The sequence below is a fragment of the Ambystoma mexicanum genome, chromosome 3q (assembly GCF_040938575.1).
Source record: "Ambystoma mexicanum isolate Mex_15411 chromosome 3q, UKY_AmexF1_1, whole genome shotgun sequence".
Taxonomy (NCBI): Eukaryota; Metazoa; Chordata; class Amphibia; order Caudata; family Ambystomatidae; genus Ambystoma; species Ambystoma mexicanum.
Genome location: NC_090926.1, coordinates 248,513,940 through 248,536,556, shown reverse-complemented (window position 1 = coordinate 248,536,556; position 22,617 = coordinate 248,513,940). Strand labels below are relative to the sequence as shown.

The 22,617-nt window shown below is 46.4% G+C and overlaps 1 long non-coding RNA gene across 1 annotated transcript in view; it reads left to right on the top strand.

The window, feature by feature from the left end:
- The window catches only part of LOC138581839 (uncharacterized), a 125,121-nt gene that overhangs the window by 75,449 nt on the left and 27,055 nt on the right, over positions 1 to 22,617 (top strand). Inside the window, exon 2 of the long non-coding RNA XR_011304815.1 lies at positions 18,342 to 18,424. This is a non-coding gene — a long non-coding RNA (uncharacterized lncRNA). The remainder of the gene's footprint in view (positions 1 to 18,341; positions 18,425 to 22,617) is intronic.

Below are 22,617 nucleotides of genomic sequence, written 5' to 3'. Positions count from 1 at the left end.
TTTCTAACGCGCTGGAACAAGGCCACTGGCATTGGCACAGAGTGCAAACAACAAACAAGCCATGCCAGTAGCTTTGGCAGATACACAGGACTTTTCCTGAAGAGACAAGCATGGGTGTTGCATAGAGTACGGAACATAATCCGTTTTTTGGATAGGGAGCCAGTGTAATGATCTTCTTGCCATTGACACATGATCCATTCTCCGAAGGCCAGTGACTACTCGTACCGCATTACTCTGGACAAGCCGCAGGCAGTTGAGCTCTCCTTTACCCACGCCCTGAAGAAGGCATGAGCAATAGGCAAGACGGGAAACATTTGTGGCACAGACCCATGTGGTGCTATTGGCTTAGTCCAAAAATGGCCTGATTTGTGCCAACAGCTTGATGTAATATGATGAACAGGAAACAAGGTTGCTAATATGCGCTTTCATTGTAAGCGCTTGGTCAATTACTACACCCAAGGTTTTTAATTTAGGTAGGGTTGCCAACTCACACTCTGCAACTTGAAAGGCACAGTAGGCTGTCTCCATTTTACGTAAACATTCGACGCAGTGCCGACAATCATGATTTCGGTTTTAGCATTGTTAATGGCTAGACCATTTTGCGGCATCCATCGATGAATCAGATTATAGGTGTTATTTTCTGTCAACGAGTTTAATGCATGATTTCCAGTGAGAGGAATAAGGCACCGGGTGTCATCTGCATAGTTTGCGTACATAATGCCTTCTGAAGCCAGTTGTTCAACGAGAGGATGAGTGAAGATATTGAACAACGCCAGGGACACACAAGACCCCTGATATACCCCACACGCTAAATCATAACCCTCAGCCATAACATCCTCATGGTCGACTTTGGCTATACGATTTGATAAAAATGAAAGAACCCAGCAAGAAGCCTCTCTAGAGAATGAGGCTGAGTCTTGCAGTATGGCAGCCAGAATGGTGTGATCCACAAGGTCAAACGCTGCCATAAGATCTAGTAACATCAAGAGGGCAGTTTTGCCCTTATCGAAATGCTGTAAAATAGTTGTTTTCAGATCCAGGAGGGTGGATTTGGTACTGTGGTTGCTTCTCAAATCAGATTGTTAAAGACCTAAGATGTATGAAGGCCTAAAAAGTTTAGAATTTGCTGCTGAGCCACCCTGTCCAAAATCTTCAGTAGGAACAGGGAGCTCTTTATGGGACGATAATTACATGGCATATTCAGGTCGAGCAAAGTTTTTTTAAAGAGGGTAATACAGGACAAGACATTGCAGCCTCACTCCATGTACCCGCTGCCTTGGGCCTGCCTCTGATTGTGCGTGGGGAAGGGATGGTGACACGGAGGAGGAGAAACCAGACCAGGGAAAGCACTCCCAAAGGCTTGTGGGATGGATTTAACTGTCAATGTGAAACATGGTTTCCTTTTAATAGTTTAAGTTTCCCAGCAAGATGATACCTTCCCTTCCCTATGCACAATCAGAGGCAGGACCAGTCTCTGGTACATTCAAACACACATTCATACATCCATTCATTTCTCCATTCACTCACACACACATACAAAAGACACTCTCATTCACTCGGATACAGTTAAAGATACATACACTTTCATGTAGGCATACACACATACAAAACATTCTCCTTACCTGCAACCTCGGTTCCGACGCCATTTTCCATGAAGGCCATCTGGCTTCCCCGCAGCATTAACAGAAACCAAGAAGCAGAGAGAACTTCCTGCTGTCTGAGGACTTGCAAAGGAGACCAGAACGTCTGCCCAGGGAGTTGCAAATGTGTGGTGAGGCGTGGCAGGAGTCCCTAGGCACACCTAGCATGGATCTCCACATCCTGCATCCCCAATGGGCTGTGCAAGACAGGGGAAGCATAACGCCCCCATCCTTGCATGGCCCATTGGGCATGCTCACCGGGGAACTTAAACTGTCCAAGGGAAACCATCTTTCTCTTTGACAGTTAAAGCCAGCCCAGGAGCACCTGGGAGTGATTTCTCTGGTCTGGTTTTGTCACCTCCATAATGGGCAACAGTGGGTCGTTGCCCCGTCACCCATCATGGAGGAGTCACCCCTGGTGGAACACCTCTTTGCCTGGACTCAGAGCCTCACATGCTCCTACATGCTTATACTGAGCAACCAGGGATTTTCTGTAGGCCAGGACCTTTCTCACTCCAAAACCACCAGTTTCAAGGCCTTGGCTCTGTTTCCCCAAAGCCACCCTCATCAACCTCTTTGACGAGTCACAAAAGTCTAATGCCTAGGGGGACCACTTCAGTAACAGCCTCTACTTTCGTTAATCATCACTCTTGCATTCCACCTCTTCAACACTTTGCCACAAACTTGTACTTGCACACCTCCTGCACTCACACCCCGCAGTCCACGGTGTGCTATCTTCTCCTTGTCTCTTCTTTCAATCGTCTCACTCGCTCTATGTGCTTCTTCTATGCCCACTTCTCTCAATGTGTGTCTCATTTGCTCAGGCTCTCTTCTTCCTTTATGGAATTTTTTCCAACCTCCCATGGTCGGATCTTTCCATTCCATCTGCTGTCTTCTGCCATCTCATATCCCCCTTTTTTCCCCCTACACTACTCCTTCACCTTGCAACCACCCCTCTGAGGTTCTCTTCCACCTACTGAACAATCTCCACCATCTCTTTTCTGATTTATCTCCTTCCCACTCTCTGCTTCTTCTCTACCACCTCCTGACTTCTTCTGATGTTCCCCCTTTCCACCTCCCAGCTCTCCACCTGCCCTCTTGTCACTTCTCTCCATCCTTGTCCTCTCTAAGTCACATTACCTTCCTACCACTTCTTGTACACATGTTTCCAAAGCTGTAGGTTTACACCTCTCTACCTCCTCTTCCTCTCTTCTCCTGCCCATTCAGCCCTCCATCTTTGCAGCTTGCTCCCATCTGCCTCCAGTTCTGTATTCAAACTCCCACACACGTCTGTCCCTCCACACCCCTTTTATATTGATCTGAGGGGATCCCTAAAAGCAACTGAGTTGTCTGATGTTTCCATGTGGCAAGCCTCTACTTCCACACATGGCATGGTAGGATGAGCCTGTGGGTCATTTCCACACCACCTCTGGGCCCAGCCACACACAGTGGGTGCTAGCACCCAGCCTCCCTGGCAAACCCCTTGGCTGGCCCACCATCCACATTTGGGGTTGAGCTGAGGACTTCGTTACACCGGTATTGCCAGGTATAAACAATCAAATCCAGCTTCTAAATGCCTGTGCCTTTCACACGCAACACCCAGAGAGCATCACAAAACCATTCCACATAAGCCCCCTTACTTTGTTAAATTATAACACCACCACAACCACCGCTTTAACCAGCAACAACAGTGCTGTACTCATACTAAACGGAGAGTGGTATGGTGCCCCTAAAGTCCCACCTAGGGGTCCCCCCTTCTCAAGGTTCCCTAGCTAAAACCTTCTCAGAAATCTCCTGACCAGTATCCCTTTCCCACCTATCCCTTGGCTGCACCCCTCTCCCAAAATTCCTGTGTGGAGACTCAGCCTCCTCCCACCACCGGGACCCTTTAAGAGCGACAGTGCAGGGGCCTCAGACAGATAATGCGACACGCCTAAACTCATAAAGCAATGTCAATCTGGCTTCCCACCTTTACAGACCACCATCCTAACAGCTCTCCCAAATGCCCACACTCAGAGCACGACCCTGCCTCCACTCCCATGCAATTTCCCGACCGTTAAATCCTTCCTACCTCCTCTCCCATGCAATTTCCTGACCGTTAAATCCTTCCTATAAAATTCTCAAGTGGAACAACTCTGCAGTGCTAATAAATCGCCTTGCCCATGAACTCATCATGCTGCCGAAACATGCCCATCGCCGTGTGCTTAACCTCGGCGTGCACCATAAGGCTCACATTATAATTTAGCTCACAGAAACAGAACAACTCAGCTGAACCAGTACGGGCAGAGACAAGCTCCATCTCATCCCCCAAACCTGTTCCAACTGACTATCGGACCCCGGCTACTAACATCAATTGCCTGCTCCCACAGCGTCTTCTGCGCCGGGTTAGCTGCCCAGTCACAACAAAAATGGCTGCAGATCCGTTTTGCAGCTGGAACTCGCTGGCCCTTTTCCACCCAGACCAGGTTGCTGGAGGCCGTTTTTTTTTACCACATTTCACCGCAAATTTAGATGGGTGTTGGGTTTAGGTATTTAGAAAGGTGTGGGAGACATTGGGGGTTTTCTGAAGTTCACCCCCCACATTTTTTCCAGTGAAATGGAGTTAAAAAAAAAAACAAATGGGCCCGAGCTAATTAATGCGAGCAAACATCACAGATTTGTATCTGTATTTTATTTGTAATTTATATAGCACCTTACGCCATAATTCGCCTTCTAGTAATTACTTCGAAATATTACAAGTTGGTTTTAAAAGGTCTCTGTCTGTATCAGTGTCTAAGTAATTACACAGCTTTATGTAATTATTACTTTTTTATTGGTGTTTTGTGAGAAGCAAAATGTTAATATGGCAACCACACCCCTGTCGGGAGACAGATATGGCCAGTAATAGCCTGCCAGCCCGAGCCTAGGCAGCCCGACAAGGGGATGATAGCCATTCGCACTCCAGGGTTCATCCTGGTTGCAAATGGTTTCTTTTCTTTTTTTTTAGTAAGAGATTGGGTGTGCGTATTACGCAACGCCAATCTCCCCAGAAAGAAACCAAAATATGACCGCTGTAGGAAAAGAGTCTAAGTTCCTTTCCCATTTCTATAGCGGTGACCGCGGCCGATAGGAGTTGTGAGGGAGGGGTTGGGGAAAGGGTATGTTTTGTTTTGCGGGGCAAGAGGGAGGGTGGGGAGGTGGGCTGGCAACATAGAGAGGCACCCTGTTTCCTCCCTACATTAAAAAAAGGTACCGCCACCGGAGGAGGGCCTTGGTTGGCTGGAAACAGGCAGTACACTGTGTGTTCTCCACCACTGTTCAAGCCACCTAAGTTTCTTGGGGAATCCTGACGTGAACCCCTAGCTCATTATTCTTAGAGAGGCACAGCTCCACTATACTGATGAGGTCCAACCAGGCCGAAACACGTGTATGGGGTTGCTGTTGGTACTCTTGTTCAGAGGAGACTAATACGTTTTGGATATTTCTCCTCTGTGAAAGATAGTGAGCTAAAGACTCTGGGTAGGGCTCTCGTAACCAGGACGAATATCTGGCAGAGGGACTCCCAGGACCCCCTTGTTTTTTCCTGCCACCTTATTGGCCTAGCACCCTTCCCCAGGTGCAAATACATTTTTTTCTTCGCACCCCAGGTGGAAGGAGAGAACGGAAGCAGAATGAGATAGGGAAACGCACAATGTAAAAGAGAGTGTTGTGAGGGCAGACCTGCACTGCCTGTTTAAGAGCTGGGAATTTGGAATAAGTCACACTTGGGAAGGGCAGGAGAGAAAGGAAATGGAAAGGGAGGATCAGCTGTGTATAGAGAGGGAATGAAGATGATATGTGTTCTCTCTGTAGTTGCAGCGGCTGTTCCTTGCTGCCACTGCCTGCCCGCTAACAACTGATGACGAGCCAGACCTATACGTCCCACACCATTCCCAGCTATAAACTGTCAACAAAGTGTTTCTGCCGCTCATCCTCTGCGCTGCCCTCATGGAGGGTAGGCGCTCCATGTCAGTGCCATTCGGCGTACCATTCCATCTGGACTGGCTAGTGCTCCACTCAGTCGCCACGTCCAGCAAGGAAGCTCTCTGAGCTGTCCTCACAGACGGTGGGTACTCCCCACCAGTGCTGCTCTGTGCACTATTCCCACCCGTACTGACTAGAGCTCCGGCCTGGAGCCACGTCAAGCCATTTTGCCAGCCATCTCTGCCAGCGGCTCATTTCTGTGTGCTCGTTTGAGCCATGCTGCAGCCCCGTGCATGATGGCTGTCTGTACTCGAGCCCTGAAGTGGCTCATTTCAACCAACTCGGTGAGAGGGTCAGCCTCCAAGGGGGCGTGACTTCACATCCTCCTGAGGCACTCCATCCAGCCATCTGTCCAGCTCAGCCAGCTGCTCCTCCAAGATTCTCCATCCATTTAGCTCATCCAGCTCCTGCACTCTCAATCGAATTAAGCCAGCTGTTTCTCCTGGACACTCCATCCTGCTAGCCCTCTACCTCCAGAGATCCTACCCACAAGCTTGTCCAGCCACTCCTTACCTACACAACACCCTGTCTGAGCCACCTAACACCCCTGCCACGTATTTCCACCATGGAGTATGCTGCTGGTGGACCTGAAGCCATGCAGGCTCCATTTCCCATGAACGTCAGAACATCTGTCCTCAGAAAACCACTCCCATTCCAGTTTGCAGCTACACCATGACAATGGACCATGATGGGTTGAATGGCTTGATGACTTCACAAACGCTATCAGGTCCATGGGAGATGATAAGACCCCGGCCATGATTGACATTTTCATCAATTTGGCAGGAAAAAGAAGTCAACGCCATTATTAAAACAATCCCAGATTCTGAGAGGACATTCTATAACACACTGATTGATGTTCAACAAGAAGTTAGTGATCCCATGGCCGGTTTTAGACCAGATTGCACCCAGGCTGGAAGCATCGTTGGTGCCCCCCCCCCCCAAAAATGACAACAAATTGTATGTTACAAATGGGGTGCATTATGCATACATTACAATGGCAACACATATAAGGTTAATAGCTGCTGATTATCATGAGAAGGCCAGCCGCCATGGAGCTTAAACACGAAATGCCCACTGAAGAGCTCTAAACTCTTCTTTGTCAGTAAATGACTGAGATGGAGGAACCAGTGTTAGAAGGCAATAAGGTGATAACCCTTCTGCATATCCTATGGGAAAAGAGAACACAGCTTGTAATGCAAGCGCTGCAAAGCGCACATTTAAAGCCCCAGAATGAAAATAGTTAAATTAATATATTGCAAGAAGGATGTGGTGGAGAGAATTGATATACCCAATAGGCCCTTTTCTCTTGTGTTGTTAGTTATAATGATATCAATATCCCTTTTATGTATAGCGCTTTATGCCAGATTCCTGCCTGCCGAGCCCTGGAATAACAAGTGATACTACACATTTTGCTAGTACTCAATGTATTGACCCCTTGAGTATATAGCGTTGGGTGATGACCTCATACTAGCAGCCCTTCACCTGCTGGCTGCCTGAGCCCCCTTAGCCCAAGTTGCTTGCTTTGCAATGTTGCCTGCCTCACATCTGGTGCCATTTTCTTTCCCCTATGCTGCTGCTTTTGTTTTAAACATCCAGAGTTCTCTTAGCCCTCTGATGGGGTCTGTGTTTCCTGAAACGTTCCTGCTCATTGTGTTAACCTCGGAAGAATGAAAGCTGCTTTGCCAGGATTGAAATCCTGAACCTACAAGTTTCACACAGAAGTATGCAGCATGAGCTTAATCCACTGTGCTATCTTCTGAGGATAATAATTTTTGTGGATCAGTTTTGCAAACAACTGAAGAAAACAAAACAAGTTGCCTAAATCAATGATAAAATGGCCGTTTGTAATGCTGCAGAATGGTCGTTTGATTCATGCTTTTGAGTTAAAATGTGCATAGAGCATAGTATTTCAACCCAAAGCTATCAAAGAGCTTTGACATTTAAAGAAAGACACATGGATAAAAATGTTCTGGTATACACTTCATGAGAAACGTTTCAAAAGGAAGACAAACAGCAAGTAAGGTACTACTAGCGACTTGAAAGGAGCAGTATTAAGTTTTATTTCTGTCGGAGGTCGCGGAACCAACAAACTCGTCCTGCACAGCCATAAGAAAACGCAAGTTTCCAATGAAGCGTAATGGCAAGGATGCCGCTCATGCTGCCATTGCAAACTTTTATATGGTAGAAAAGGGCAGACATTTCTAGGGCAATAAAAAATAGAAAAAAAGTATCCGCAAAGAAGTTCCACTTTTCACATGGAGAATGTCGTATTCAGCAGAGCTACAGCTACAGGCATGCGTTTAACGTCACACTCACAGCAAGGGGGTTCCACATCAAATATGTTTGCAAGGAAAGATTTCCATATGTGCCCTACCGACCCCTGAGCTACCACCACAGACACAAATGATGAGGGGTCTATGTGGGAATTCAACACGTGTCAGGTGGAGAATCATACTTACCAATAGCACGGTTAGCGGTGCGTTGTGTCATTCTTCTTTGCAGGCACACGGGTGACTTCTGGCCAGTTCTGCGCTGGGTGCCAGCCTGCCTCCTGGACTTCCTATGCCTGGGCGGCTGGAATTCGGCAATGATGGGCAATTAAACACTGCGTTTACCAACTGAACACACTGCCAGCCAAATATCATCCATCACCCCCCTGTCACAGCAGCTCATTTATTGAGGTGAGGGAGTCGGCCGGGGTCGGGAAGGGAAAGCAACAAATGTTGCTCTTTGATGCTGCTAGCATCATAAAATCAACGGTGCCTGGCTTTGCTGAACAGCAGCAGGAGCATGCATGCAGACAGTCGGTGCTCACAGCTCAGTCAGAGTCTGATTTTGAGGCGCCCTGAAATGAATGATAATGTACAACACACTACGCACAGTTAACCAACTTTATTATGAGATTAAATGATGCAGCAGCATCATCATGACGATGGAGGGGTCCTGAAGTACGGACTGCTGGAGCCGTGGCAGTGCCCCCCAGACACACTGGCATGTCAGGCAGCCGCCTGCACGGTCTGATACAAAGACTGGCCCTGATTAAAAATGACTCGCAAAGTACACAAATCAAGTTACCAAACCTGACCATTTTTAAGCAGTAGTTTGTTTGTGCCTACACCTCTTTGCGCCAAATTTCTGATGTAAATGAATAAAAGTACGTAGTCAAGTTTCTTCAAGTATATTTTCTTAATTTATTTGATATATGTTCTGCCCATATGGATGACACGTGTTTCGGCGTTCCATTGGCGCCTTTTTCAAATCCGGGCTGAATGCAAGCGTAACATGTAATAAAACAAAACACAAAATATAACATATGAAATAGCATTTTAGCATATTTTATAACACATTTAGTAGTTAGAATAGTGACTTAGGCTGTGTAGTATATCCTTTTAGCATTCTCAAATTGCATGAACACCTAAAAGTGCAGCACCTCTTGGAATTTGATAGAAGGTTAAAAGGCTAATGTTAGCATAACAGAACAACCAAATTTGTTCTAGGTGGGATTTAACCCTGGAACTACCGTGATACACTTCAACTAAAAACTAATTCCCGGAAATAAGGAAAGAGAGATTCGCATTACATTCAATAAGGGTAAGAAAACAAATTCCATGCTTTTCTGACAGCCAAAAATTGTTAGGTCCATGCCATCCCATACTTACTTCTTTTTCGGATTGCACAAATTTAATTTTAAAAAACTAACATAGTCACTGTAATGGATTTATTTTTAACCATTTGAGGTAACTAAGAGGTGCTGCACTTTTAGGTGTTCATGCAATTTGAGAATGCTAAAAGGATATACTACACAGCCTAAGTCACTATTCTAACTACTAAATGTGTTATAAAATATGCTAAAATGCTATTTCATATGTTATATTTTGTGTTTTGTTTTATTACATGTTACGCTTGCATTCAGCCCGGATTTGAAAAAGGCGCCAATGGAACGCCGAAACACGTGTCATCCATATGGGCAGAACATATATCAAATAAATTAAGAAAATATACTTGAAGAAACTTGACTACGTACTTTTATTCATTTACATCAGAAATTTGGCGCAAAGAGGTGTAGGCACAAACAAACTACTGCTTACTTTACAAACGGAGCTGAGGGACTCTATGTCTCCGTGTTGACCTACATCCTTGCGACACAAGAATAAAATAATAAAATAAGAAAACCATTGCCAACTTTAATAGCACTAACATACGGGTCGCGAGAGTACACCTTATGAGATCCCCACTCAAGAAGTTCCTCACTCAGTAGACTGACCATTTTTAAAACCAAAATATTACAGAAGGGTTTTACGCAAAATGGAAATAATTCTAGCTTCATTCTCTCCATCATCAAGGGAAGTATATAATTAGGTTTAATCTAGGTATGTCTTTTGTACTTTTAAGCTTTAAATACTTCCAAAACAGTGGCTTGTGAAATTGTCATTTATAAACGTGCAGAAAAACCTTTGACTTTCATACAAAAAGCAAAACGTTTTTTGTGTCAAACGAGCTGACCTTAAAATATGCTTGCCCAAGGCCTACAACATCTGATACTCTCTCTCCTGTCTACCACCCCTTCCACTCAAATGGCCTACATAAGAAGAAAGATCAAGTAATAGCTAAACGATGCCACCAGCATGCAAAAAGGCAAACCACACAGATGACAGGACAGTAACGCAAGATATAGGGGCTGATTCATGGAATTATTTGCGCTGAAAAACAGTGATTTGTGCGCCATTCTGCCTGCAAATCCCTGTTTAACAAATGGGGATTTGCGGGCAGAATAGCGCACAAATCCCCGTTTTTCGCCGCAAATAATTCCATGAATCAGCCCCATAGTATATGATTTGACCAGGATCACCATATCGTCTGCTGGCAAAGCCAGGATACAAGTATGAACACTTTGGTTCCACAGTCTTGAATTTGGAAATTCACCTCTTCGACTAATAGTTTAGGCTCATCTTTGGAGGGGATTGCCTAGGTTTTAGAACGCCCCATCTGAACAAACCAATTTGTAGACCTTCACCATACGAATGACATGTTAGTTTTTATATCAACGCTTATCTGGTGCAGGAACATTGCTGATAATAGCACCTCTTATGCTGCTAAACCAAGTACATATGCAGGTAGGTTTATAAACTTCAGACATAGGAAAGGTTCTGCCAGCCTTGCTGGAATGTGCTCTTCTAATCTTTCATATGAACACATATCTCTGCCATGAGTGCTTAACATACTGAGCTAACTTCTGAACCATTGCGGCACTCAATTTATCATTTTGGATTTCAACTTTGGCTATTGCAATGATCAACATAAATCCCACAGGAAGGAAAGAATGCTACAGAAGTTGTGCCTCACAAACTATGTATACCACAGTGAACACAGAAAACATTACATGATTAATTGATTAAGGCAGAATGTACTTGTGAAAACAGACAGGCAATGGGTTTAGCACCTCAGCAGCATGCCATACAATCTCCTGGCATTTGCTATTTAAGTCTGGTGAACAATGGAATCTTACTTTAGATCAGGCAGCCTTGTGAGGGCCCCCTCCTTTGCCCTCCCATAAACACGTCTCTGCTGGGTGGCCGTTTTTTCTTGAAGCCACCCTGGGCCGGTTTTGTGTATAATAAATTCTAATTAATATAACTCACACAGCTCGCAGGCAGCCAGCCACTGTGTCAGGCAGCGCCTGCGCTGCGTGTGTGAGTGAGTGTGCCACACGTGGGCATGGGCCGTGGCCCAAGCTGGGCCGTGTTTTTTTTTTTTAATTGAATGTTTGTTGTCACGTCACGCGACTCAGCTGGGCCTGGGGCCTGGGGCCTGGGCCAGGCTGGCTGCTGCTGCCTCGCCGGGCTCGCCGTCGCCTCACTAGTAGCAGCGGAAAGGAAACTGACACCATCACGCACTCTGTCTGCAGCAGTGGGTGGGCAGGGGTCAGGATGGCTGTCACACAGTGCAGCATACATTATTCATCAAAGCAAGGTAATAACACATCCGTTGTTACCTTGCTTTGATGATTTAATTAACTATTTGCAAATTTGCATGCATGCGTCATGCATTATGCAGATGCCATCAGTCAGATCAGACAGAGCTCAGGGGGGCCGCTGCCATGCCAGCCATGGGCGTATAGTGGTGCTCACTCGCCTTGGGCTCGGGCCGCCGCCGGCTCGCTCTGAAATGCTAATGAAATTAGCAAGCATGCCTGCCACCTCGGCCTCTTGGATCCTGCCTCCTGGGCCTGGCCCCGGGGCACCGCAGCACACAGTCTGGCCTCCCCGGCACCTTATCATAACAAGTTGCTTTCAACTTTTCAGGAAGTAACACCAACAAAGTTGTTGCCCTTTGTGCAAAGTTGAAAGTAACTTGTGCCTGGGGGGCTGGGCCGGGCCCTGGGAATATGTGGATGTGGCTCAGGCCGCGGCGCTGACCCAGACCCTGTGTCACCGCAATTGGACTCTTCATTGCATACCACGTGACATGATGATTTTGGCCAGTGACACCGGCAGTAGGCAGCGCCAGGAGAAGCCAGCCCACGAGACGACGAGTCCACTCCACGACTGACACCAGTTTCACAGCAGACAGCACCTGTCCCAAGTGAGACACTCCAGTCCCCAGCAGCGGCCCAGCCTGCCCTGAGAAGAAGTCGAAGAGAGAAGACGAGTCACTTATGAGAGCTAGAGAGACCGAAGTTCAGCACACTGTGTTAGGAGCCTGTGCTCTCTCAGGTAAGATGCACCACAACCCATTGCATTGCCTCTACAATGTATACCCAGTCACGTTGCCCTACAACTGCTGCCCCCAGCCACATCAGAGTAGATAGCTCATTGGGCGTCGGGCCAGTTGTGTTAAGTCAGTGTTTTGCTTAAATTACTTCTGGGCCTGGCTGGCTCTAGCTTTCGCTTCCCAATTCGAAGTGCAGTGGCCTGGGCCTGGGCCTGGCCTGTCGTTGCAGAGATGGTATTTTTGGTGCTGTCTACCTGACTAGTACTACCATTGTAGAAATTCTCCCAGGGTGTTGCCGCTGCGGATGCATGTCATAAGTAAACAACATAGTCTGAGAGATGAAAGACAAAGCTGGAGACTTGCTTGCGTTGTGTGGTGAATGGTTTTTCACGTATGATACTAATGGGCACCTCGGACCGGGAGAAGTCAGACGTTTATATGGCTCTTTGTGCATTGTGCAAATATGCGACTTTGTAACTTGTCTCGTGTGCGGTGCGTTCATGGAAACATTTGTGCAGCGGCTTGAAAATAGAACTCGTCCTGCTTTCCATCCATCCATCCAAGTCACTAGTTTGTTTAAATGCAAGACTCGCGGCATGACCCTGTTATAAACCGTGATGTCCCAACCATTTTACCATAAGAAAAAAGGTCAAAACTCATCTCTTCTGATTTGCTACAACCACATGATATCTACCAGGAACAGGAAGCACCTTGAGGCGATTCAGTTAAAAGTGCTGCAATATGCATGTTCCTTCTTTCATTCACATGCTTCCCGCCCCCCCACTTCCTAATCAGCAGAGGAAACGGCCAGGACTGCATGAAGCACCATGCCTTGGTGGTGTCCCAGAAACAGGGCCTTTACTGACAGTGTTTTACTGACGTGACGTTGTTGTTTTTAGGCTGGCTTTGACATCCAGCTGACATCAGCCTACCATCAGGTGCTCGAGGCCCTGGGGGATTGGCTGGCAGCTTCTCATGGACGTGATTTACTAGAGACTGCATGTTGGGATCTTAGAAACTACTCTCAACGGTCAGGCGCCATTGCCTTGTGTCGTGCACTTGTATTTGCTGAGGCCCTTGTCACACAAGCACTACCATGGGAGAGGACATAACTCAGTTACCCAGAGTAGACTCGGCCGGCCTGCTATTGTAATAGTCTATGTCTGTGCTGTGCCTGTGTGCGATCAGTATGGTTGTAGCCGTCCCCCCAACACACACACACACATCTGCTTCGTCGTGTGGGTTATGGGTAAAGTTGGGTGGGGTGTAGTTGTGGAAATGATGAGTGGTTTGGGTCCTGCGCAGTGCGCACTGTGTCTTGCTGCTTCTATGTGCCCGTGCCTGCAGCCCCTGTTAGTGTACCCCATAAATGAGACGAGAAGGGGTGCCACATTCAATGCGTTTTTCTATTAGAAAAGACAGTGTCAATCAGAAAATCACCTATGTGGTGAGTGGCGACTGGTCCTGACACTCTAAAGTAGCGATCTGTCACCTTTGGCTGTAAAGATGCTTGCTTTGGACTCCACCTCCAGTCCCATCAGCCCTGTCAAGCTCTGGGGATGGGTTATGGAAGCTGGAGTCCAAAATGTTTGGAGAACCACAGGTTGAAGCCCCTTGTTGGTGCAGTGCAAGCTATTGCGCTGTGGGCTGCACAGCGCAACATAAGAATATATCCGATATATTCAGCACTTCTCCATAGCCCTGCAGTCCCAAACACAGGGATTGCGTCCAAGAATTGGGGAAGGAGCTCTGGGTATGTCAGGGTCAGGGGTGTGATGCTGGAAATGCATCGGTGGGACAGGGCCTCCGTATCCTTACCCGTATCCTTGCCCTACTGCTTTTGATCGTGTTCTGTCGTGTTTTCCACGCAGGAGTTCATGTGGGACTCCTGGCAGTGTAGCTCTCTCTTTTGGTTTTGGTGAACAGACCCATGGGATACCCTTATGGCACCCATGGGTAGGGGTGCAACCCTGTGACTCTAGTGTATGTTTTTGGGAACCTGTGGGTGGCCCACAGAGCAGGGTACGGGCTGGTGGCAGCTCCGTGCTGAAATGACTGGTGCCCTTAGCGTCCTCCATTTTGGGATGCCCAGGCCCTGTCATTGGAATCGGTAAATTCCTGATGGAGACAAAATGGCCCACATGGCCTCTTGCCTTCCATCGCCTGTTACCTTGATCTTCCCGAAGTCCTGGGAAGCCCTGCCTCTGTCCCTTCCCCCTGACTGGCAGTTGGGTGGAAGTTCCATATATGGTAGTGTGGGGAAGTGCTGACCAGACTGGCTGGAGCCTTCCCAACAACCGTATGTTGTGGGTACGCCTGTGGGTGGGACCTGGGTGAATGGAGTGCGTGACAAATACGCATTCTATGTTGTGGGTGTCTAGTATCTGGTGGTTGTAACAATGACTGAGACAGCCCTGCCCGAAACCGGTATGAATGCAGTATGAAGTGTTGAATGGCTCGGTACTTGTCCCAATACACATAACTTGTTGTGAGGTCTGGAGAGAAGTGAATGGCCTGAATGCACTGTGTGCCTGATTGGTTGCCTGTCTGCATGAATGCCCTTTGTAGTGATTGGATGCTTCAGTGTGACCCAGCGGAATGAATGGGAGATCAACAGTATATCTGGGGACCTCTCACTGCTAGGAATCGTGTTTAGAAGCTGAAGTCCACTAGGACGAGTAACTGGAGTGAAGCTTGACCTTGAAGCCCTGCTGGATGAGAAGAGTTGCTGTTGCTCTACTTCACAATCTGAAAGCTGCTGTGCCTCCAAGGACTGACCCAGAAAGGACCTGGGAAGGCGCCCTCTTCCCGAGCTACGAGGGACCATCGTGCACCAGCAGACCTTTGCCAAAGCTCCCTGGTAGACAGACCTTCGACAGGCTGCCAACCCGAGATGGGGACCGCTGCGGAATCACAAAGAGAAGCGCCAGGACTGTTGTCCGCCACTGTCGACGACCGCCGTCGCCGACTGGAGCCGCCGTGCTCCCGTTTTGCCTAAGAACTTCATTGATCACAGGACGCTCTCATCCGCATCGTCGTCGCTGCATCCTTTCTGGAGAAGGCCTGACCGTCGACGTGCCAAGGAGCATCCGCCGGTGGGTTCCCGCCACCCAAAGACCACAGAGACGCCGACGACTTGACGCCCTTGCTGGGCCACAGTTCTTCAAACTCTTTGCGGTCCAGAACTATCGACACCTAGGTGCCCAGCACGCCTCTTCCTTGCAGGGCGTTTACGCGTCCCCGTCAACAAGCAACGACGCGGCCACTTCACCGTCGTAGCTCAACCTGTTCTCTATCAGACGTTCGACCACCTGTGACTCCTGCCTTAAAGGGAGGGCACTCAAGAAGGGCCGTTGATTCCCCGACGAGGAACACACAACGCCAGGTACTTTGGGGTTGCAGAAGTATTGGGAAGTCTAGTGTGAACAATATTTGGACTGGGCTTGCATCTTTATTCTACAGGTTGCCCAGGTGGGGGGATCTCCACACAGAGCTGTATTTAACGGTAGTGACCAGTATTCTGCCAATTGTTCAACCATCTTGCTTTCCTTCCTCTCTCTACTGCGGGTTTCCTGTTTATTGATCTGTGTGACATTTTACCGTATAGTTGATGCACTTTAATGAGATCTAATAATCATTGTGGTACCACTTTAGAACTGTATATATTTACCATTGTTGATTTTCTGAGCACACAGTGTGTTATTGTGATATTGTATATACCTTTGAATATAAATTATATAAAGACTGTGTTTTAACCGATACAGTGTGCGGACATTCCTTTGTGGGTGCTTGGGGACTACACTGTACTTAAGAGCCAGCCCGCATCACCTCCAGAGAAGCTAGGCCTTGATTGCTCGACCATAGCTACCAAATAGAGAATCTTGGCTGGGGTCCTCTGTGCCTCTCCTCTACCATATAGAGAGCAGAAGTACAGACACCCCCCACCGGCGTCTTTACAAGGGGGAATACACTTTGCATGTGCATCACTATCGGTAAGAGCTATGTGCAACATTGCTTGTGTGTACCCTGCAATCCCTCCACCCCCTCACTTCTCCCACTGTGCTGTTTGCAGTCCTCCTCATACCACACATGGGGCAACTTGCAAATATGGATAAGAGCAGTTTGCACACACTCAATGTTCCTTGTGTACACAGCGGTTGGTTGCCTCTGTTGTAAATGTAATGGAAAGAATGTTGTCATTTTACGAAAACTAACAGTCCTGGGTGGGTGTTGCTTTTTTTGTTCTGTGTCACCTGGATACCTATTTTTGGGTAAGAGCTTTAATAATTGTTAAAAGTATGAACCTTTTTGCTGTAACTAGTCATGCCATGAAGTGCATGGGGCTGTATTTTAGGCTGCATTGGACATTAAGCAGCTAAAACCTATTGGCTTTGCTGCTCGTTTGAATTTATCTAGGGGCCCAGTCCCAGCCCCTCTGCTCTTCCAGAGAGCGGTGTCGATTTTTCTACCAGATGCCTTTCTCTTGCCCTGGAAGGCCTCAGAGAAGCTGACTCACAGCCACTCCTCTTAACCCCATCGTAACGAGTGTGCCATTGTACACACACACTGCCACATTAGGTCTTGTGGTGGCTTGCCAATATGGATTCATGAGGTTGAGGCAAGACCTCTACTGAGGGTTGTCCTGTGTACCCATGATGAACAAAACAGTGTGATCCTGGCCCTGGGCAAAGCATATAATTCTCCTTCTTCGTCTGTGCCCTTAGTGGCAAAGGTGCCCCGGGATTTGCTCCTGCTTTTCCTGTCCCAAGGATCTGTTGTTGACCAAAGTGACTGCTGCCCCTGTACCTTCCCAGGACCCTGTTAGTGGTGTAACTGTTTCAAGGACCTCTTTTGATCCGCCTTAATTGTATCACTGTCAATGCACCTACATTAGCAATTTGTTTCCTGATTTAACTTGCCAGGCGGAGGCATCTGTGTGCTGGTATACCTGGCATACACGTACATGCCAGGAATTGTCCGCTTTTGCACCTGGGCCTACCTACCTCTGAAAAGTAGATGCATTGCACACAGGCTTGAAATGTGGCCACATTTGCACCAGACCTGCAGATGCTCATTGTACTATAGCCGATATGATAGCTTAGTGGGTTGAGCGCTCGCTGCTCTTATGTGTGTGTGATCTGCAGGTTCGAATCCCAGCAAAGCCATCTCAGCCTTTCATCCTGAGGACAATAAATGAATACCAACACAGGTTGGGTGATATTGTATGCATATTTGTTTAATAAAAAAGAGCTTAAGCGTAAGTGCTATACAATAACATATCATTTGGCCTTGGACGTCTGCTTGTATTCACAGTTTGACAATTTGGATCTATACACACAGATATTAATGATACATATGGTGATCCATTCTTGTATGAAATGTATATCACATTAGTGAAATCATAACCATTTTTCATAGTGTACTTAGGAACAACGCTATATGATGGCCACTTCCTGTTTTGTCAAGGGGTAAAAGGTAGTGTTTCATTAATGGCACGGATTCTGTAGAAACATCTGTTTTTGCACAGTGAGAACCGTGGTAGGCAATTCATTCCTTTCTATAGCGTTGCGCTTTGCTGGGCACAGATTCCTCAGTCAGTGTTCACTCTGTATCAAGTCTCACTCACACACATTGTTTTTTACAAGCCCTTGCAGTTGATGTCTATTTTAAAGCTTATATTCAAATGACCTTTACCTGTTTACTGCAATCCCATTTCCCTGAAATAGCACGTTACTATCTGGAAATTCTTTAGCAATTTGCATCCTCCAAATGAAACAAGGAATACATCAACACATCACCAATCATCCTCTATTGTTTTTTGGCTCAATTTGTATATAGCCTTTATGGACCTGGATGCTCTACTCCTTTTTTTGTGACAGACTATGGTTTAGCCCCATCATATCTTTGTTACAAGCACTGCACTGTATTTATATGCTATATCCTGTGTTTATTGGGTTTTTGTCATCTTTACCTTGCTTCTTTTTGCAGGCAGGTCACTGTTCAAGTATCCACTCTAGTCAGGCCTTAGTGCGGAGCTACCAACAGCCAGCCAGGCGAGCCCTTCCCTGTGGGTAAGTAACCACTAATGACTGTACATCTTCAATGCAGTGCAATGTAAGGTGGTCCTGTATAGCATACTCAAACAACTTTGGCAGCCTTTATTATGCACACCTGTTGTCTCCCCGCAGAAGCACGGCCACCTTAGACTCCAGTCCAGCCTATAAGCAGCACAGTGACCAGGCAGATGTCCTAGCCTATTCCTCCTCTTTCAATCTGGCCACGTTTTGTTATTATGAATTTGCATCCAGACCTAATGTATGCTAGAGCAAAAGGAAAACCTGGATTATACCTCTCTCAAACACTGGGGTGGAGGGTAGGATGAGAACACAAGCGTGTGCATTTGTGTGCATACAGCAGGAATTCACTTGCTATATGTATGTTGCTGCATGCACCCATGGTGTTTTTCATAAGTTGATTACAATGCAGCTTTCATTTTTGGCTACTATTTTTTTCTGAGACTTCAGACCATAATACAACGTCCAGGGCACTGCTGGCCAGGAGAAATAACATGCATGCATCCAGTTCATTTACCTGCCATGGGACTGGATTACTGTTAGACTCAGCATTTTATAGACCCAGCTGGATATTGTTCTCTTTTTTGGGAGGGAGGTTATGGTGAGGCTGGGGAACAGTCAAATCTGAAAATGCTGACAAAAACTTGTTTCCTCTTAATGAAATTATATTTTGGATGTTGGCAGCCAGGTTACTTAGACCTACTGTGATAAAAGTAGGAATCCGATGCCCAATTAAGCTAATTGTATTTTTTAGGGGAGAAATGGATTAAAAAAAGAAAGGGAGGAGCAGAAAAACTAAGAGGAAAGAAGAAAAAGCAAATTGAAGAGGAAATCCGGCAAAAAAAAAATGAAGATCTGTTTACAGGTCAGACCATCAAAATGTCACATGGTGTGATTGCTGGAAGAAAAGTGAATGAGGGTGACCAGCCATCTTCCTCAGGTACACGTGTTAAACCTGGTTCTTCACTGGGCCCATCAACAAGAGCTCAAGATGTGAGAAGACTAGAAGCCACAGACTCTGCAGTTATTGGAGACATCTCAACAGAGGCAGATGCTGCAGCAACTACAATGTCAGCAATCATTGAAGGTGCCCCCCGAGAGGAAGTGTCGGAATCAAGTCTGCCAGAAATAATTGAGGCTGTCCATCTCGAGGAAGAGGCAACCGGTGGTGGTACCAGTCTGCTACAAACAATTGAAGATTCCCCCAAGGAAGAAGTGTCGGAATCAGGTCTGCCAGAAATAATTGAGGCTGTCCATCTCGAGGAAGAGGCAGCTGCTGGTGGTACCAGTCTGCCACAAACAATTGAAGATTCCCCCAAGGAAGAAGTGTCGGAATCAAGACTGCCAGAAATAATGGGGGCTGTCCATCTCGGGGAAGAGGTAGTCGGTGGTGGTACCAGTCTGCCACAAACAATTGAAGATTCCCCCAAGGAAGAAGTGTCGGAATCAAGTCTGCCAGAAATAATTGAACCTGTCCATCTCGAGGAAGAGGCAGCCGGTGGTGGTACCAGTCTGCCACAAACAATTGAAGATTCCCCCAAGGAAGAAGTGTCAGAATCAAGTCTGCCAGAAATAATTGGAGACAACAACATCCCCCCAGAGGAAGTGACAGGTACTAGTCATGCGGAAGAATCTTTATCTGCTTTACAACATACTGAAGACTCAGGGAACGGGGGTGTGAAGCACAGAGCACGGAAAGATGATCTACAGGTGGCAGACTATTTGTTTCAACGTCCAAAACCAGATCAACTTTCCTATTTCTTTCAGCACCATCCAATTTAACCTCACAAACATAGACACATTAAAGCAAGCTTAGCCTTTTGGAGGAAAGATGGGGGAAAACGGTATTGGATAAGTTACTGTGAAATACAAAAGGCCCTTTTCTGCACAGTTTGTTTAGCGTTTACTAAACGTGGAGAGAGGGGTCTTTTCATCAACGGGATGAAAAACTGGAGGCGTATTTACCAGCGCATTGCAGAACATGAGGCAGTCCAAGGTCACCGGAGGTGCACAGATTCATATATGTTGAACTTTTCAGGGGTCGACATGGGCGGTTTACTATTTCACCGACAGAAATTAGCTCGAAGTGGGCAAATAAGAAAAAGGAGAGCCATATTGGAGCGTGTTATTGACGTTGTAAAAGTCATTGGGAAAAGGGGACTCAGTTTTCGTGGGAAAACAGAGTCCATGTCCGAGCTGGATAACGAAGAGCTGGATCATGGCAACTTCCTTGAAATCCTTCTGCTCCTAAGTAAATATGACAGACCTCTAAAGGAACATATTGAGACCATTAAAACCAAATCCAAAAAGAAAACTGGGCAAGGATGGGGTGCTTCTGTGACATTCATGTCAAAGACTACAGTTGGGTATATGATTGAAGCCATTTCCAAACTGATCAAAATGGTAATCTGTCAAGAAATAAAGGAAGCAGGAATATTTTCCATTCAGATAGACTCAACCCAAGATGTGAGTGTTACTGATCAGTGCTCTATACTTATTAGATATGTTACTGACACTGTACATGAACGCCTGCTAGCAGCAACCAAGTGCACTTCGTCTACTGGAAAGGGGCTTTTTGAGTTGGTGCAGAGTGTTATTAAAGATAATGGTCTGGACCTACGCAAGTGCATTGGAAATTTAGCCGATGGTGCATCCAATATGCAGGGGCAGTACAATGGTCTAACATCCTGACTCAGTAAGGCATCCCCTGGTCAAATACATGACTGGTGCTATGCATATGTATTAAGAGGATGCCTGGAATGAATGCAAGGGATGAGCCAATCACCTTGGCTAAAGACCGGTTTAGAGTTACTGTACATAATGCCATTATGGACAACATTCTTCAAAGCCTAACTAGTCGTTTTAAAACCCACTCATCTCTTGCCGCAGATATAGCATGCCTGGATCCCAAAAATTGCAATGAAAGTCTACCCGACAATGCTCTTAGAAATATGTGCTCCTTGCTTGAAAAACTGGATGACTCCATAACGCTACAGGGGTTAAAGGAACAACTCTCAGACTTTGCAAGCAAGTGGACTAAACTGATGAGGACACTACCAGAAGAATATGCCTTTGAAGCCCTACATAGTGAAAATCCAGCACTACAAGATTTAGGAGAGCTACCTTTAGTAAAGAAATGCAATACATGCTGTAACTGTGCAATATGTTGCTATACAATTCTAAAAAGGTATTAACTTTTTAGTAGTGCTTACCGGCAATTGTATTTGGCATACAAGTTCATCTTGACCTTGTCTTGCACACAGGTAGCATGTGAAAGAAGTTTTTCAAAATTGCCTAAGAAACCACCTCTGCCAGGACAACCTCGAAGCCTTTATGCTCATGTCTGTGGAGCGTAATGTGCTTGTCCAATTGCAAAATCCGGACATAATCGACCTGGTTGCACATAAAAGTGCATTGTTGCAGGAACTCTTGATTGAGTGATTTCCAGGATTTTCATGAAGCTGGAAGCAGGATTTCCAGGAGCTGTGGACCCTGTCACAGAACTGTATGCAAAGTTATGTTATTTTATGAGTTGTGTTGTTATTGTGTCATCATTTGGCTGTACTGCTTATTAAATGCAACTCTATTTTCATTACTGGTGTCAACGAGTAGACATGCCTTGAGCCTGGTTCTGCAAAATAAGTATTTTACTATGTGATGATGTTGTTTTAAAAACAAAAGAACAAAAGGCATGTCATCGCTTTCTCAAGCGTTTACACAAAACATAACAACATGCAACAGACACATGAACCCTCCATAAGTAGCATTTTCTGTTAAGTCGTGAATTGACAAGATTCACAGATGATGATTTGAGGGCCACTTTTTTGAGGTGAGGGGTGGGCCACTTTTGGAGGTGAGGGGTGGGCCACTTTTGGAGGTGAGGGGTGGGCCACTTTTCTGAGGAGAGGGGTGGCCCACTTTTTTTGGGTGTCCTGGCCTATTTCTTGTCCCAGTCCGACCCTGGTACCCGTCCTGAAAAACATTGAAAGCAACCACAAAAATACACATAGCGACCAAACACCTTTGCTCCTGAGGAATGCATCAAAATCTAGCCCCTTACCTTTCTTCCCTGCGCCCTTCTTTAGGCCAGCATTCATCAACTTATTTCTGCTGTTGAGGGATTCTAACCCCAGTATCATTTACCAAAATAGCTATACCTGCCAGCTTCCCCGCGGTCGCTGTATGAGACA